Raw genomic sequence first — 15,586 nt, forward strand, 5'->3', positions numbered from 1 at the left:
GGAGAATGGGTGCTGATACTGCAGCAGTAAAGAAAGTATAGTTGTGCACACTTACCATAAATGTAGATGTTCGAGTGTCTTCACTGTTGCAGTCATCACTGTAGGGTTCTTCCTGCCGGCAGGCAGCCCTCGGTCGGCCAGAATCCCAAAGTCTGGGTCCGGCGTCGGCTGTGTACTCATCCTCCCTGACATCAGTGCGCCAGGGGGTATAAAGCTCCCAGCCGACGCCATGTTCTCCAGTTTTTCTTGCCCCAGATGTCAGGTGCCCAAAAATAAAGGCTAAAAGTAAAACAAAAATGTAACATACAACACACCCCATACCCTGTAGCAAATACACCTCAGAAGAAGGGTAAAGCAGGAAACCACACCAATAAAAGTGTAAGAGGGGACAGGAGGGTGGGTAACCCAGACTGCAACAGTGAAGACAACTCGAACATCTACATTTATGGTAAGTGTACACAACTGTACTATGTTCATCGTGTTTCACTGTTGCAGTCATCACTGTAGAGCTGGAATCCCAAAGCTGATATAAAGGGTGGTGGTTATAGAGTAGAAGGGGCGGCTAGAAGGCCTTGCAAGACTGCAGAAGCAAAGCCTGCCCTAGATTTAGAATAAAGAGGGAGATTATAGTGCTTAGAGAAAGTATGCACTGAACTCCAAGTTGCAGCTTCCAAAATATCTTTGGTAGGGACTCCCCTGAGAAAGGCAGCTGAAGTAGCAGCAGCTCTGGTAGAGTGAGTCCTAATTTTTCCAGGGATTTGCTTTCCATGATGAGAGTAACAAAATCTGATCCCATGACCAATCCATTTAGAAATGGTCTGTTTTGAAATAGTTTTGCCTTGAGAATTTGCTGCATAAGAAACAAACAGTTGTTCTGTTTTCCTGATATCCTTGGTTCTGTCCAGGTAAAAGCGAAGCTGCCTGTGTACGTCCAAAGAATACAAGATCCTCTCCCCCTTATTTTGTGGATTAGGGAAAAAAGTTGGCAGGTGAATAGTTTGGTTTAAAGCCACTTTAGAAACCACCTTAGGCATGAAAGTAGGGTTAGTCCTCAAAGAAACCCTGTCTTGATGAAAAATAATGTAAGGTTCTACAGCCATGAGCGCTTGTAACTCAGAGACTCTCCTGGCTGAAGTTAAAGCCAGTAGGATAACAGTCTTCCATGATAAATACTTTATATTGGATGTGGCAGCTGGCTCAAAAGGTGGCAGAGTAAGCTTTTCCAGGACATAATTGAGGTCCCAAGCAGGAATGGGTGGAGTCCTAGGGGGCCTTAAATTCTTTGCCCCTCTGAGATATTGATTCAGAAGTGGATGTGAAAAAATTGGAGGATCTGTATTATAATGTGCAGAGATAGCTGAGGCATGAATTTTTATGGAAGAAAAAGATAAACCCTTATGCAACATATCTGTTAGGTAATGTAAAATCAATGGAATATTTGGAATGTGAGGATCAGATTCCTGAGCCTGCATCCAGGTGCAAAATCTCTTCCATTTTCCAGCATAAGTCTTCTGGCTTCTAAGATGACATCCATAACCTGTTTGGAAAGGGTAGGATTAATTATAGACCCTGAATACGCCAGGCTGCCAGGCTGAGAGTCTTGATATGAGAGTGAAGGACCTGGCCCTGATGTTGAGACAAAAGATTTGGAATCTGAGGTGGAGTCCAAGGAGGTTCCTGGGATAGATTTATCAGTGTTGGGTACCAAAATTGTAGAAGCCAATTCGGGGCCAGTAAGATCATCTTTGGTTTGTCTTGTTTTATTTTTAATAACACCCTTGGTAGAAGAGGCAGTTGTGGGAAGGCATACCCCGAGAGGTTCCTCCAACTGAATGAGACAGCATCCACTTTCCATGCTAGCTTGTGATATGTCCTTATGCAAAAAGTCTGTAACTGGTAGTTGTGGGGAGATGCAAACAGATCTATGTCCGGGCAACCCCAGGCTTCTGTAATCATCTTGAATATTTGGGTGTCTAGCACCCACTCGTGTGGGTCTGACAGATTCCTGCTCAGGCTGTCTGCCAGAGTGTTTTGTTTCCCTGGCAGGAATTGAGCTTGAAGATCCACTTTGCAAGCTAGTGCTGTGTTCCATAGAGTCACGGCTAGTCTGCAAAGGGGGTAGGAGTGCAAACCCCCCTGCTTGTTTATGTACCACATAACTGTGGTGTTGTCCGTCCGTATCAGTAGCTGCCCTGGCTGTAAAAGATCCCTGAAAGCCATGAGGGCATTCTGTACAGCTAACATCTCTTTTAAATTGATATGTAGATGCTTCTGTTCCTCTGCCCAAAAACCTTGCAGGCCTTTCCCCTGCAAGTGGGCTCCCCATGCATAATCCGAGGCATCCGTGGTTATCACTTGGTTGGCTGGAGGTAGACTGAAGGCTTTCCCTTTGTTCTGAAGACATGCCGTGGCCCACCAATGAAATTCCTTTTGCAGGCAAGGCAAGACAGCAATCACTGTTTCCAGACTGTGACAATGCTGAGACCATACGCTTTTTAGATACCATTGTATCTTCCTCATATGCAGTCTTGCATATGGTATGAGTAGGATGCAGGAAACCATGTAACCCAAAGCCTGCAGGAATTTCCTTGCAGTTAGCTGAGACATTAACGCCAGGCTTTTGAAAGTTGAAGCCAGATGAAGTTGTTTCTCTGGCGTCTGGAATGCCATCTGGGTTGTAGTGCTTAAAAAAGAGCACCCAGGAAAGTTATTCGTTGAGTGGGTGTCAAATTCGACTTTTTTACATTCACAGTGAATCCCAGGCACTTGAGTAGATTCTGAACAAATTCCAGGTGCTGGAGTAAGATGTCCTTGCTGTCTGCTTGAATAAGGCAGTCGTCCAGATAAGGGTAAATTTGAATTCCCTCGAGTCTGCAGTAAGCTACTACTGGTGCCAGGCACTTGGTAAAGACCCTGGGTGCAGTAGATAAGCCAAAGGGCAGCGCAGAGAATTGGCAATATTTCAAGCCTGCCTTGAACCTGAGGTATCTTCTGCACTCCTGTCTGATAGGAATGTGTAGGTAAGCCTCCTTTAAGTCCAATGTCACCATCCATGCATTTTTGCTCAACACTGGCAGGAGCTGCTGCAGAGTAAGCATCTTGAACTTTGGTATATCCAGGAAAGTATTTAAGACTGACAGACCCAGGATGGGTCTCCAAGTATTTTGCTTTCTGGGAACTAGAAAGAGTCTTGAATAAAAGCCTTGTCCCGTCTCTGAATTTGGAACCAATTCTATGGCCCTCATAGCCATGAGGGACCTCACCTGTTTTAATGCCTCCGCCCATTGAGTTTTTGGCAGGACTGGCCATCCATTTGGTTTTGGCAAGGTGTGAAAGTGGAATTTGTAACCTCTTAAAACTACATCCAGAACCCACTTGTCTTGGGTTATGCAAGTCCAATTTCGGTGAAAGAGAGAAAGTTTTCCTCCCAGAGGAGCATCCAGGAGAGAGGTTCCTGGAGCCATGCAGGGGGAGTCATTGAGCCTGTTTCCTATAAGGTTGAGACCCATCTTCTCCACCCCTGGGGGTGAAAGCACTCCACTGTCTAGGCCTATATGAGGTCTGTGCTTGGGTCCTCCCTCTGGGGCGCCTGTATCTACCCCTCTGAGGCCTGTCCGAGCTGGGAAAGGACCAATTCTTAGCTGGCCAATTTCTGCTAAATCTAGGAGGTTGAACTTGTATGAAATCCTTAACCGTTTGCATGGATTTTGCCTTATCCTCCATTTTCTTTATAACCTCTTCAGCCTTAGACCCAAACAGAACATTATGTTGAACAGGAGCATCCAGTAATTTTGCTTTTACTTGATCAGGCAAATTTTGTTCCTTTAACCAAGAATGCCTTCTAATGACCGTGCCAGTGGCAGCCGCCCTGCAAGAGGCCTCCAAAGCATCAAAACCACAGTGTAAGGTATGTTTCCCCACCTGCTCAGTAGCATGCATCAAATCTTGTAATTCCTTATTGTCTGCCAATGCAGAAATGGTACACATTTTTTGTTTCATAACAGACAAAAGGTATTGCTGATATTTCAGCATATGAAATTGACAATTCAAAGCCCTAATAGATAAAGTAGCAGAAGTGTACACTTTTTTGCCCCATCTCTCCAAAGCTCTAGAATCCTTATCTGACGGAATAGGGTTCTTAGCAGTGGCGGCCTTAACACCCTTAGGATCCTGAGAAATGGTTTCTGGATCAGCAGTAGGATTTTTAAATAGAAATTGGTGAGAGTCAGGGACTCTGTAATATCTATCAGGGTTAGCAGGGGCCGGAGGAAAGGAGTCAGGAGTTAAATTAGACTCAGTGAAGACATCATCCACAATATCCAAAATAGGAGGTATAGCCAGGGGTCTTTGTTGGGGACGAAGAAGGAAATCCCTGAGCCTTCTCTTAGATTCAGAGTATTCCTGCCCTTCCCAGTGAAAATGTTCCCTCATGCCATGTAGTGTTTCCCCAAAACAGTAATCTTCAGGAGGAGAAGCTGAAGGAATGGATTCTTCAGCATCAGAATCCTCATAAGGAGGGAAAGTATAATCCTGTTCAGAGGAAGACACTGAAGAGATAGATACCTGATCAGAGGATTCATAATCCAATTCCTGTCTTGGCCTTGTGTCTGGAGGGGGATGGGAACCCCTAATCATAGTTAGCAAGTCCTCAGTCATTTTAAGCATTTGTCTTTGAGATTTAGGTCCCAGATCAGAGGAGGCCTGGGCTTGAGTCTTTGTTTTAGAAGGAGTCTTTGCCTTTACCTGAAGCTGCGTAGGCCTGAAAACCCCCTCGGAAGCCGGTAACTGCACAGCGGCTCCAGAACCATCCGAGGGAGCATTATCCGAAGGTCCAGCACCTGGAATATCCAAAGGCCTAGTTGGCTCCTCGTGGGCATCCGTATCAGCAAGCGGTTCTGAAATGGCCGATGACAGGGGCTGCAAAAGCGCCTCATTGACGACGGCCGAACCAGCAGCTGGCACTAATTGTAAACTGTCTGATTTGGACCTCGGAGGCCTATCTTTATCCTTGCACCTTTTATGAACTGCGGTGGTTGGAAGCGTGTCCGACGACATGTTATAATTAAATCGCCTCCCAAAGTAATGAAAGGCAAAATCGTATCTCCGTTTAATAGTACGTTGATTAAATCTAGCACAAAACCGACAACTAGCTACGTCGTGGTCAGGGCCTAGGCAAGGAATACAGTAAGAATGAAAATCCTTATGAGGTATTTGCTTCCCACATGAAATACAATTAACTTTTTCTGACATCAGACTGGAGCAAGAAAAAAGTTTCCCCAACGGGGTACTTAGCTTTGAAAAGAAGAATGTCTTCGGTTTGAAGCACCAAAAATAACAGGAGTCAGCCGACCGGCACTTGCGAACTGCTTCCACCGCGCGACAAGAAAGACTGGAGAACATGGCGTCGGCTGGGAGCTTTATACCCCTGGCGCACTGACGTCAGGGAGGATGAGTATACAGCCAATGCCGGACCCAGACTTTGGGATTTTGGCCGACCGAAGGCTGCCTGCCGGCAGGAAGAACCCTACAGTGATGACTGCAACAGTGAAACACGATGAACATCTGTAATATCTACTGTCATAGGCAAGTGCAACTTATACAAATTGTACTATGTTCATCATTCCCACTGCTGCAGTAGCCTTTAAACTATATGGGTTAATTACCAAAGTCTATCCAACCTGGGAGGAGGAAAGATATGGATCCAGGATCTCCTGGAGAAAGGTCCTAGCAAAGCTAAACTTGGATTTAGAAAAAAAAATTCAGTCTGTAATGCTTTGTAAATGTATGCACACAGAGGATCATATATTTGCCTCTGGAATACTTCTAGAATCCGCCCTTTCCAGTAAGCCACGAAGACGACAAGACACTAGTAAAGTGGACTCTGATATTACCTGGTACTGGTTTACCATGGTGGGTGTAACAAAAGGCAATAACAGAGAACAACCATATGGAAATAGTCAATCAGCTTTTTTTAAAGGACTTGGGTCCATCAAGACAGTACCTGAGCTGCCTATGCATGTCCAGAGTATGTAGAATCCTTTCTTCTTGGTTAGGAGGATCTGGATAGAACACGGTGAGATCAATAGTTTGATTCAAAGTGAATTCTGAAACAATTCCTTGGGCATGAATGAGGGATTTGTTCTTAATGATACTTTATCCTTTGGAAGGCCCAACAGAATTAAACCATTGTGACAACTTGCAATTCAGATACTCTTCTTGCAGATGTCAGAGCAATGAGAACAGTTTTTCATGAAATGAACCTTATATCTGCTTGACTTGCAAGTTCAAAAGGAGACAGTTAACTTTTCCAACACAAAGTTAAAGTCTCAAGAAGGAGCAACTTGTTTATGGGGAGGTTTGCAACTGTAAAACTCATATAAGAATCTGTTTAACCAAAAACATAGAATAAAGTGAAGGATCCAAGGGCAGCCTTGCTGAAATGGCCACAAGACGTACCCTGGCAAAGGAGTAAAAAGGTCAGAAGCTAGTAAATCACACAAATGTTTAAGCACCAGTGGTACATCTCCCAAATAAGGCCCTGGTTATTGGATACACAGCAACTAGAAAATCCTATCTACTTGACAATATAAGATTTTCTAGTAGTTGCTTTTCTTGCCTCCTTTAGTATCTGCAGAACATCCTTTGAAAAGAGGTGCCTAAAAGGAATTACAATTGAATCATACAGACACAGTTCAAGATGTTTGTGACTGAGGATGTAGTAAATCCCCATCTTATTACAGTAGCTCCAAGTTTGTGCGCAAGTTTGTAGTAATTGCCCATTGCCAATTCCATAAGAAGAGAGAACCAATGCTGCCTTGGCCTAAAGGGAGTCAACACAATTATTTCTGGAGACTCCTTCTGAAGCTTCAGTATTACCCTCGACACCAGTGTAATGGGTGAAAGTGCATAAAAATGTCCATGGCAATGAAAATGCATCAGTTTTCTAAGCCTGCTTAAAAGAATTCCTAGAGCACAACATAATTTGTTCAATCATCTGTTTAAAAAAATGCAAACAGATCTACTTGAAGTGTTTCCCACAAGTGGATCAATTCCTGGAAGACACCCTCATTCAATTTCAATTCATGAGGGTCTGTCCTGGTCCTGTTCAGATTCTCTGCTATTATGTTTTGTTCCAATAGATGCAGGATGCTTTGAGGAGGGAGGAGGGGGGGAGCTATATCAGTCTGCTTGCCAATACATCACTGCGGTGTTGCCTGTAATCACCTGCAGAGGTCTTGGAGAACACAGATGATGTAGAGATTTTAAGGCATGGAGCATGGCCAACATCTCTGACATTTATGTGTTTTGGTCGTCTGACAAACTCCCACAGACTTTGCATAACCCAGTGAAACTGCCCCAAGCAAAATCTGAGGGGGCCCACAGTTACAAACAGACTTGGAGGCATAGGAGACCTGAATTTGTCTGTATCTATAGTAATCACCAGAGCAATTCCTTTTTTACAAAGCCTGAGATTGAAATATGAAATTCCAAAGGATGCAAATATTAGGTCCACATTAAAAAACAAACAAACAAACAAAAAAAAAAACAAATAAATAAAAAACACCAACTCTTTCTCATGTAACCTGGCAAGAGGAATCATGAGAATCATAGATGCCATGAACTCTAGCATCCTGAAATATGTTCTGAATAAATTTGAGACTCAGATGAAAAGCTCCAGAAACAAATTGACCTGTGTCAAACAAGCATTTTGCTGCAGGGTGCCTATAATTCATCCTAGAAAGACAATCCTGTGCAACGGGTCAAGGAGGATTTCTGAATAATTATCTAGAACCTCATATTGGTCAAAAGAGATGAAACCAATAGAAATGTCTCCTAACATCTGGGAAATGACTCTGCAAAGACGAACAAGTCATCTAAATAGGAAATATGTAAATTGCGCTCAGTGTGCAATGAGCTATGAATGGAGCTAGGCACCCTGTGAACACGCCTGGAGCAGTAAATAAACAGATGGATAATACAGAGGTTTGATAATGCAACTCAGAAGGATTCAGGCTCTTAGGCTAAGAGAAATATCCATGGGGTTGGGGAACTATGCTGAAGTGACATTCAGCTACAGAGATGTGTGGCTGTTGCAAATTCTCTGTGACTAAAGAAAAACATGCAGAGTGCATGCTGTAATATGGAAACAGGTTTATATCTGCTGTAATTTAGGATGCAAATTTGACAAATTCAGTAGCTATGTAGCACCTCTACTAAAGTGCCAAATGTTTAATACTAGCATACATGATCAGTGTGTATACATACACAGATATAACATTTACACTTACAAATATGTATGCATTATCAAATCAGCTATACTCTCTTCAAAAATCTCTGCATAATTCTAATGGTCTTTTTTTTTTTTTTATTTATTAAGGTGAACCAAATTCCACTGCAACCCTCCATGTGGAAGACTTTGCCATTCATGCTTCCCTTGTTACCTTCTTAACATTAGGGGTCACAATACCAAGAAGAGCAAGTGCTTGCAAACATATAATGTAACACCCATTTTTCCTCAAGGAGCAATTACCACAGTCCACTCAAAGCTCAATAATCAAAACATAAAATTTCAACACATTACCAAGCAAAAAAACAAAACAAAACAAACAAAAAAAAAACAAATTTCAACTTATATCAAGCTTGAGTGCTCCTAGCAAGTGTCTAGACAGCCTACTGTGTGTGTGCGCGTGTGTGTGTGTGTGTGTGTATATATACACACACACATCTATATATATATATATGTATGTATATATATATATACATACATACACACACATGTATATATGTATGTATATATATATATATATATATACACACACACACTCCTCCTGGACCCATCTCATTTGCTCACTCAACTGAGTACAGTGAGATCATATTTTGATTTCAGATACTCCTACCAGTCCCATCTCCTCTGTGGTCTACAGAGAGAGCACTTGGGGAAGGTCATTCCCCTATAGTATCTTAATCTGCTCTGTTTCCTCCCTCTCCAAAAAAAAAAAAAAAAAAAAAAAAAAAATTTGCACTTCCTCTGCTTTACTGTATTTGTGTTTCTTCCTATTTTATTACCCTATTTTGCTTTTGCCTCTTCTTAAAAGTACTCAATTGAATTTATTCTGCTGCCTTTATTACTGCTTGTTAGTAGCCTGATTAAATTGTAACTGTTATTCTAAGGCTTTTGGTTTAAGCACTTGGGCTTCAAACCAGTTGTTTTACATTAAGAAGGTTTGTGGTCTGCACTGTTGTGGCAGGACATGTAGCATACATCCTTCTAAGTTGGGAACTGCTGATTGAAGGCTCAGTGTCTGTTATTCCAAAAGTGTATTAGTTCTGGGTTAAGCACTTGGGCTTCAGGCCAGTTATTTTACATTAAGAAGGTTTGTGGTCTGCACTCTTGTGGGACGAGAGGCTAGATTCTACCCTTCTGAGCTGGGAATTTCTGGTTAAAGGCTTATTACGCATGATTACTTGAACTGTTTCTTTCTGAAATCGGTACGCCTTGTTTGCTGTAGCATAGACTAGATTCAGGCCGGCTGGATCTTGCTTTGTTCGTTTAACTTGTGCACTGATCCAGGCGGTCTTTTTTGGAGAAGGTTTCTCTGTACCCTAGTGGCAGGACTGTGCAGTTAAAACTCGTCTGATTGAAGACTGCTGGAACAGGGCTCAGTTTTAAGCTTTTTAACTGGTTAATTGGGTAAAGTGTTGTTTTGATTGTATCTACTCTATTTTCTGAATCAAAAAAAAAAAAATACTTGTTTCCCTTCTTTCTGAACTAGTATAGTCCAGTTTTCTGGTTATTGCTGAATCCAGGGTTGAGTTACAAGTTTCTGTGTTGCCCATACCTTACTTGGATAGAAGGAAGTTTCTCTGTTCACCTGTGAGAGAAGGGAGCTTTGAGCAGCCTATCTGTCCCTGGAGGAGTGGTTTCAGCCAAGAAGTTAGTAGTTTATTGGCCATTTTGGGCTAATTTCCATCTCTTTCACTTCCCTGCTATAAAAACCGCATTTGCGCAGTTTTTGCGCTTGTATTCTGCTCAGCAAGTGCCTTCCAGGTAACTCTGCAAAGTCTACAGCAGCAGAGAGAGAAAAGAACAACTTTGGAGTGATTATCACGTTTCTGCTTTTCTTGCTGTCTTAACTAATTCTGCCTAAAACGCCAGTTTTTTTTAGTGAATATGTGATTTAAAAAGTTTGTTACTGCTACATATTGTACTTATTTGCTGCCTGCACTTGAATTAAGTCATTTTTGTGTTTAAATAATCTATTGTAGGCTACACAGTAAAGTGTGATGGCCTTTTCTATGCATTTAAAGTGTTGTTTTGATTGTATCTGCTCTATTTTCTGAAAAAAAGAAAATATATACTTTTTCACACCTTTCTGAACTAGAACAGTCCAGTTTTCAGATTATTGCTGAATCTAGGGCTGTGGTACAAGTTTCCTGTGTTGCCCATACCTTACTTGGATAGAAGGAAGTTTCGTTGTTCACCTGTGAGAGAGGGGAGCTTTGAGCAGCCTATCTGTCCCTGGAGGAGTGGTTTCAGCCCAGACGTTAGTAGTTTATCAGCCATTTTGGGCTAATTTCTATCTCTTTCACTTCCCTGCTATAAAAAAAAAACATTTGTGCGGTTTTGTGCACCTGGCAGCGCCATTTAGCTAGAGTTAGACTATTCTCGGCTCCATGAAGTCTACTCTTAAATTTCTCCCATGGAACTAGACAAACCTTCAACTTTAGCACTCAAACCATTCATTTCACAGTCAAGCACTTGGTTAAAACTCATAGCAAGCACTAATTAACCCTAGCACTAGACCCCCCCCCTATACTGTCCAGAAGGACAAGGCTCTCTATTCGTCACCACCAGCCAATCAGAAAAATAGCTTACTCTACCTATTCAGGCATGTCCAAAGGGCAGTTTCCAGTGTACTCTCCAGTCCAACTGGTGAATCTGGGCATTTTGAGGCAATGTTACAACTGCCTCATGTACACAGAAAACCCTCTTCTCCTACCACCAAACACTAATATATGCGACAGATGCAATTATACAGCCAAACTGGAGGCAAACCTCTCTCAACCCAAGACTGGATCTGACAGTCAAGAGGAGAAGGGTAATACTTGCAACACACCACCAGTCTCACATAGACGTAATAAACCAACACCAGCAAATAACACACATGAATACATGAAAACATACTCGGATGCTCTAAATAAAATTTTGCAAAAGCAACAGAGACCTCCAAAGCAGACATCCAAGCAACCTCCACACCCCATCACCAACCATGAAACACATACTTCACATAATCAGTGTGCCACGCAATCACAGCCCTTAATGCAAAATAACATACCCAACACACTAGTAATAGGCGACTCTATATTCAGGCACGCTGATGTCCCACTAACTAGGCTGGACAAGGAGAAGGTTACAGTTAGCTGCCTGTCAGGTGCCAGGATCCGCCACATAACACAAGCACTCAGGTCACTCCAGAACAAGTACAAATACAACTCTGTCATTGTCCATGTTGGTGTGAATGACCAGAGACGTACCTCCCTGGACTACATGAAAAGAGACATGGAAGAGCTCTCTGATCATGTAGTCCAGGCCGGTATGACCCCGAGTAGCATCCTGCCCTCACCAAGAATGATGCCACAGTATAAAGAAAAAATGATCAATTTCAACAAGGCTCAAAAGACAAACCCACCATCATAAATAGCACAAGTAACCAAAAACCGAGGGCAATGCTACTCAAAGCCAGAAGTCTAAACCTCAAAATGCACGCACTCGAGGCACTCCTCAGTATGGAGAACATCGACATCTGTGCAGTAACAGAAACCTGGTTTAAGGCTCCTGAGAGCACCCCAGCACTACTAGGCTATAAGTCATACCATACCTTTCAGCCACAGAACCAGGACCGAAACACAAAAGGCTGGGGTGTATCCATATTCATCAAGGATACCCACACTTCCAGGTTAGTGGTGCAGCACAATGCATCAGAGATCATCCATGTGCAATTAACAATGGGCAAAACTGCAATCCAAATTGTAGCTTGCTACAGATCACCCACCATGGCCCAGGACCCCCATTCCGCATTTCTGGAGACACTGGGAAATATGAAGGTCCTACCAAACACCTTAATACTGGGTGATTTCAATTACCCAAACATAAACTGGGAGAAATACTCAAGAACTAACTCCCTTGTCCAACGCTTCCTAGAATTTATAAACTCGAACGGCCTGGATCAACTGGTCAACACCCCCACCAGAGAGAACAACATATTGGACCTGGTCATCACCAACATGGGCGACGGGTGTTCCACACCGGAGGTCAACCCCTCGCTGGTTAGATCAGACCATAGACTAATCACTCTGGATATTCACATTCCGCCCCCACCCCCAATCAAGGAAACCACCATGAAAAACTTTTCAAAAGCAAACTTCACGTTACTTAAGACCAAGGTGGACAGGTTCACAGCCCCCACGCTAAAGGACAATGCTGTCCAAGCTTCTGAAACCTTTACAAAGGCACTCTATGAGCACCTACAGGAATGCATGGATCTTGCTATCCCAAGTAAAACCAAGACTCACTCCTCCAAGAAAAGGAAACCAGTCTGGTGGACCCCTGCCATAAACAAGCTATACAACAGAAGGAGGAAACTAGTAAAGAAAAGAGTAAAATCCCAAGAAGGAAAGACATCTCTGATCAGTATCATCAAGAAACTACGATCCCTCATAAAACCATCTAAGGCTAGCTTTGAAAGAAAAATTGCCAAGGACTCCAAAGATAACCACAAAGCGTTCTTTAGCTATGTCAAGAACCTAAGTGGAAACTCTCAGATCTGCTCTGAGTTAGTGCAGAATGGCACAAAATACACTGAACCGACTGATATTGCAAACATTCTGGCAGACAGGTTTAGTGCAAACTTCACCCCCAAAGGGCCCATAACCATACCAGAAGAATGTAGGGCCCCATCAATCACCGACACACAGCTTAAAACAGCCCTATCCAAAGCCAAAAACACAGCTTCAATGGGACTGGATGGGGTCCCAGGCTGCGTCTTACAAGAGCTCCAAATGAACTAACCCCTCACCTAAACACACTGTTCAATCTCAGCCTCTCTACAGGCTACGTACCCACAGAGTGGCACATGGCAACAGTTATCCCGCTCCACAAAGGTGGAGCCACAACGGACCCTGGGAGCTATCGCCCTGTAAGCCTGACTAGCCTGGTCTGCAAGGCTATGGAATGCATCATCATGGAACTCATTAACAGAGACATTGGGAACCTCCAAACATTGGACCCTACCCAGTTTGGCTTTGTTAAGGGCAGATCATGCCTCCTAAACCTGGTGGACTTCTTTGAGATGGTTACCAAGGCATTAGAGGAGGGAAAGAAGGTCCACAAAGCCTACCTAGACCTCGCAAAGACTTTCAACGCCATTCCCCATTCTAGTACTATAGACAAGTTTGCCAGCTTGAACATAAACCCCTACGTCACAAGATGGGTTGGCAACTGGCTCATGGATAGAACCCACATGGTGAGAGTTGCAGGCTCTACGTCTGTCTCTAAACCGGTTACAAGTGGCGTCCCCAAGGGCTCAGTCCTAGGACCCCTCCTGTTCGGTATATACTTCTCAGAGGTACAGGCAAGCATAGAAGGACTATGGCTGACCAAGTTCACAGACGACTGCAAACAAGGGGCCATAACTGATTCTCCGGCTGATACAGACACCCTCCAGATGGGTCTCACTGAGACGGATAGCTGGTGTCAAAATCATGTCCTCAAGCTAAATGCCAAAAAGTGCATAGTCATCCCCTTTGGAAAAAACAAGGTACCCGCGATCTACCACATAGGTGGTAGTCCCATAAATACAGAAAATGTAATAAGGGCTCTGGGGACCCAAGTAGATAGTAATCTCTCCTTTGATAATCATATTGCCAAGGTGGTTAGAAAATCCTTCTATGTGGCCCATCTAATCACAAAAGGGTTCGCATCTAGAACAAAAGAGGTTATTGTGCCTCTTTACTCATCACTCATTAGACCCATCATAGAATACAACGCCCCATTTGGGATGTGCCTTACAAGACATCTGCAACAGCTGGAAAGGCCACAAAAGTAACTCACCAAGAGGATTACTGGCCTCACATGCCCTATGCAGCCCGACTCAAGAAACTCCAGCTGTACTCGGTTGCATACCGCTTACTCAGAGGTGATCTCTGCCTGACATACAAGGCCATGTCCAACCCAGAATTGATGGACATGCTCCACCTAAAAAAAAAAAACAAATCCCGGAGAGCCACACGCTCTAGAGATATAAACCTCACCACAACGATAAATAGAACATGCTGGAGGGATATATTCCTATCCTAGAAACTCCCCATGCTTCGGAACAGGATTCCAATATACATCAGGCAGAGCCCCTCACTAACACTCTTCAAGACAAACCTTGACGGGTGGATGGGAAATAGAAAAATTACCCCAGGGATCACTGCACTGGCTCTGCTGGACAGTGGCGCAGGAAACTAATGGCTCTGCTGGACAGTGGCACAGGGAACTAATGGCTCTGCTGGACAGTGGCGCAGGGAACTAATGGCTCTGCTGGACAGAGGTGCAGGGAACTAATTAAGGGGGTGGCGAAAGCCAACACATTCTGGCTAGGCTTATAAATGCCCTTGGGCAGATAGCCTAGTACTTACCTATGAACCTATATATCTATATATATATATATATATATATATATATATATATATATGTAGATAGATACAGATATATACAAACACACACACACATTATAGATATATATATATATATATATACATATATATATATATATATATATATATTATATATATTTGCAAGTGTGTGTGTCCTTCTATTCATATGTAGGGAGTAGCCCACCTCCAGCTAACCCGTACATCCGGCCCGCATACAAAACTTTACATGCTACTGTGAGGTACATGTGATGCCGCACATCTCTCCATGTATGTCAGTCATAAGAGTCATGTCTAAAGTGAATGTCAGAACGCACCAACCTCAGAACTGAATGCCGCCAAGCACCAGCCGGCACAGGTGAAAAACATATCATCAGGAAAGAACGGGGAAGCATCTGGGGGAAGGCAGGGGAGCCCGCAATACTGCAGCATACAGAACAGAAGGACAGCTATGGTTATGACAAGATTTTACACAACTATGTCCTCCTATTCATATGCTGCAGTATTCATCACATTAGGGAGAATGCCAAAGCTGAAGCTTGGGAAGGATTATTGGGATGAGGAGCAGCGGTTTTTTCTACAAAGCCCTGTAGAATAGCTCTGGCAAATCCAGCCCTGGACCTGTAGATGACATCAAGTTTCTAATGTTTAGTGAAGGTATGAACAGAGGACCAGGTACCTGGCTGCCTCCGGGACAGAAGTGTCTAAGCCTTTGCCCTCACTGGGGAAGAAAGGCTTTTACTGTTAGCTAAATAACAGAAGGAGATAGCTTTAAAGATCCAGGAAGAAGTAGTTTGCTTGGAAATCAGTTGACCTAGGGCTCTTGGTTGATAGGACACAAACAGGCATGCAGATTTAAGTATCATTTTTTGTTTTGTCAAGGTAGTAT

At 43.2% G+C, this 15,586-nt stretch overlaps 1 protein-coding gene across 1 annotated transcript in view; it reads right to left on the reverse strand.

The window, feature by feature from the left end:
• Positions 1-15,586, reverse strand: part of WIPI2 (WD repeat domain, phosphoinositide interacting 2) — a gene marked incomplete in the record, with an annotated part of 1,162,476 nt that overhangs the window by 396,153 nt on the left and 750,737 nt on the right.

Source organism: Protopterus annectens, chromosome 12.part0 (assembly GCF_019279795.1).
Source record: "Protopterus annectens isolate FY-2018-M chromosome 12.part0, PAN1.0, whole genome shotgun sequence".
In the NCBI taxonomy this organism is placed as follows: Eukaryota; Metazoa; Chordata; order Ceratodontiformes; family Protopteridae; genus Protopterus; species Protopterus annectens.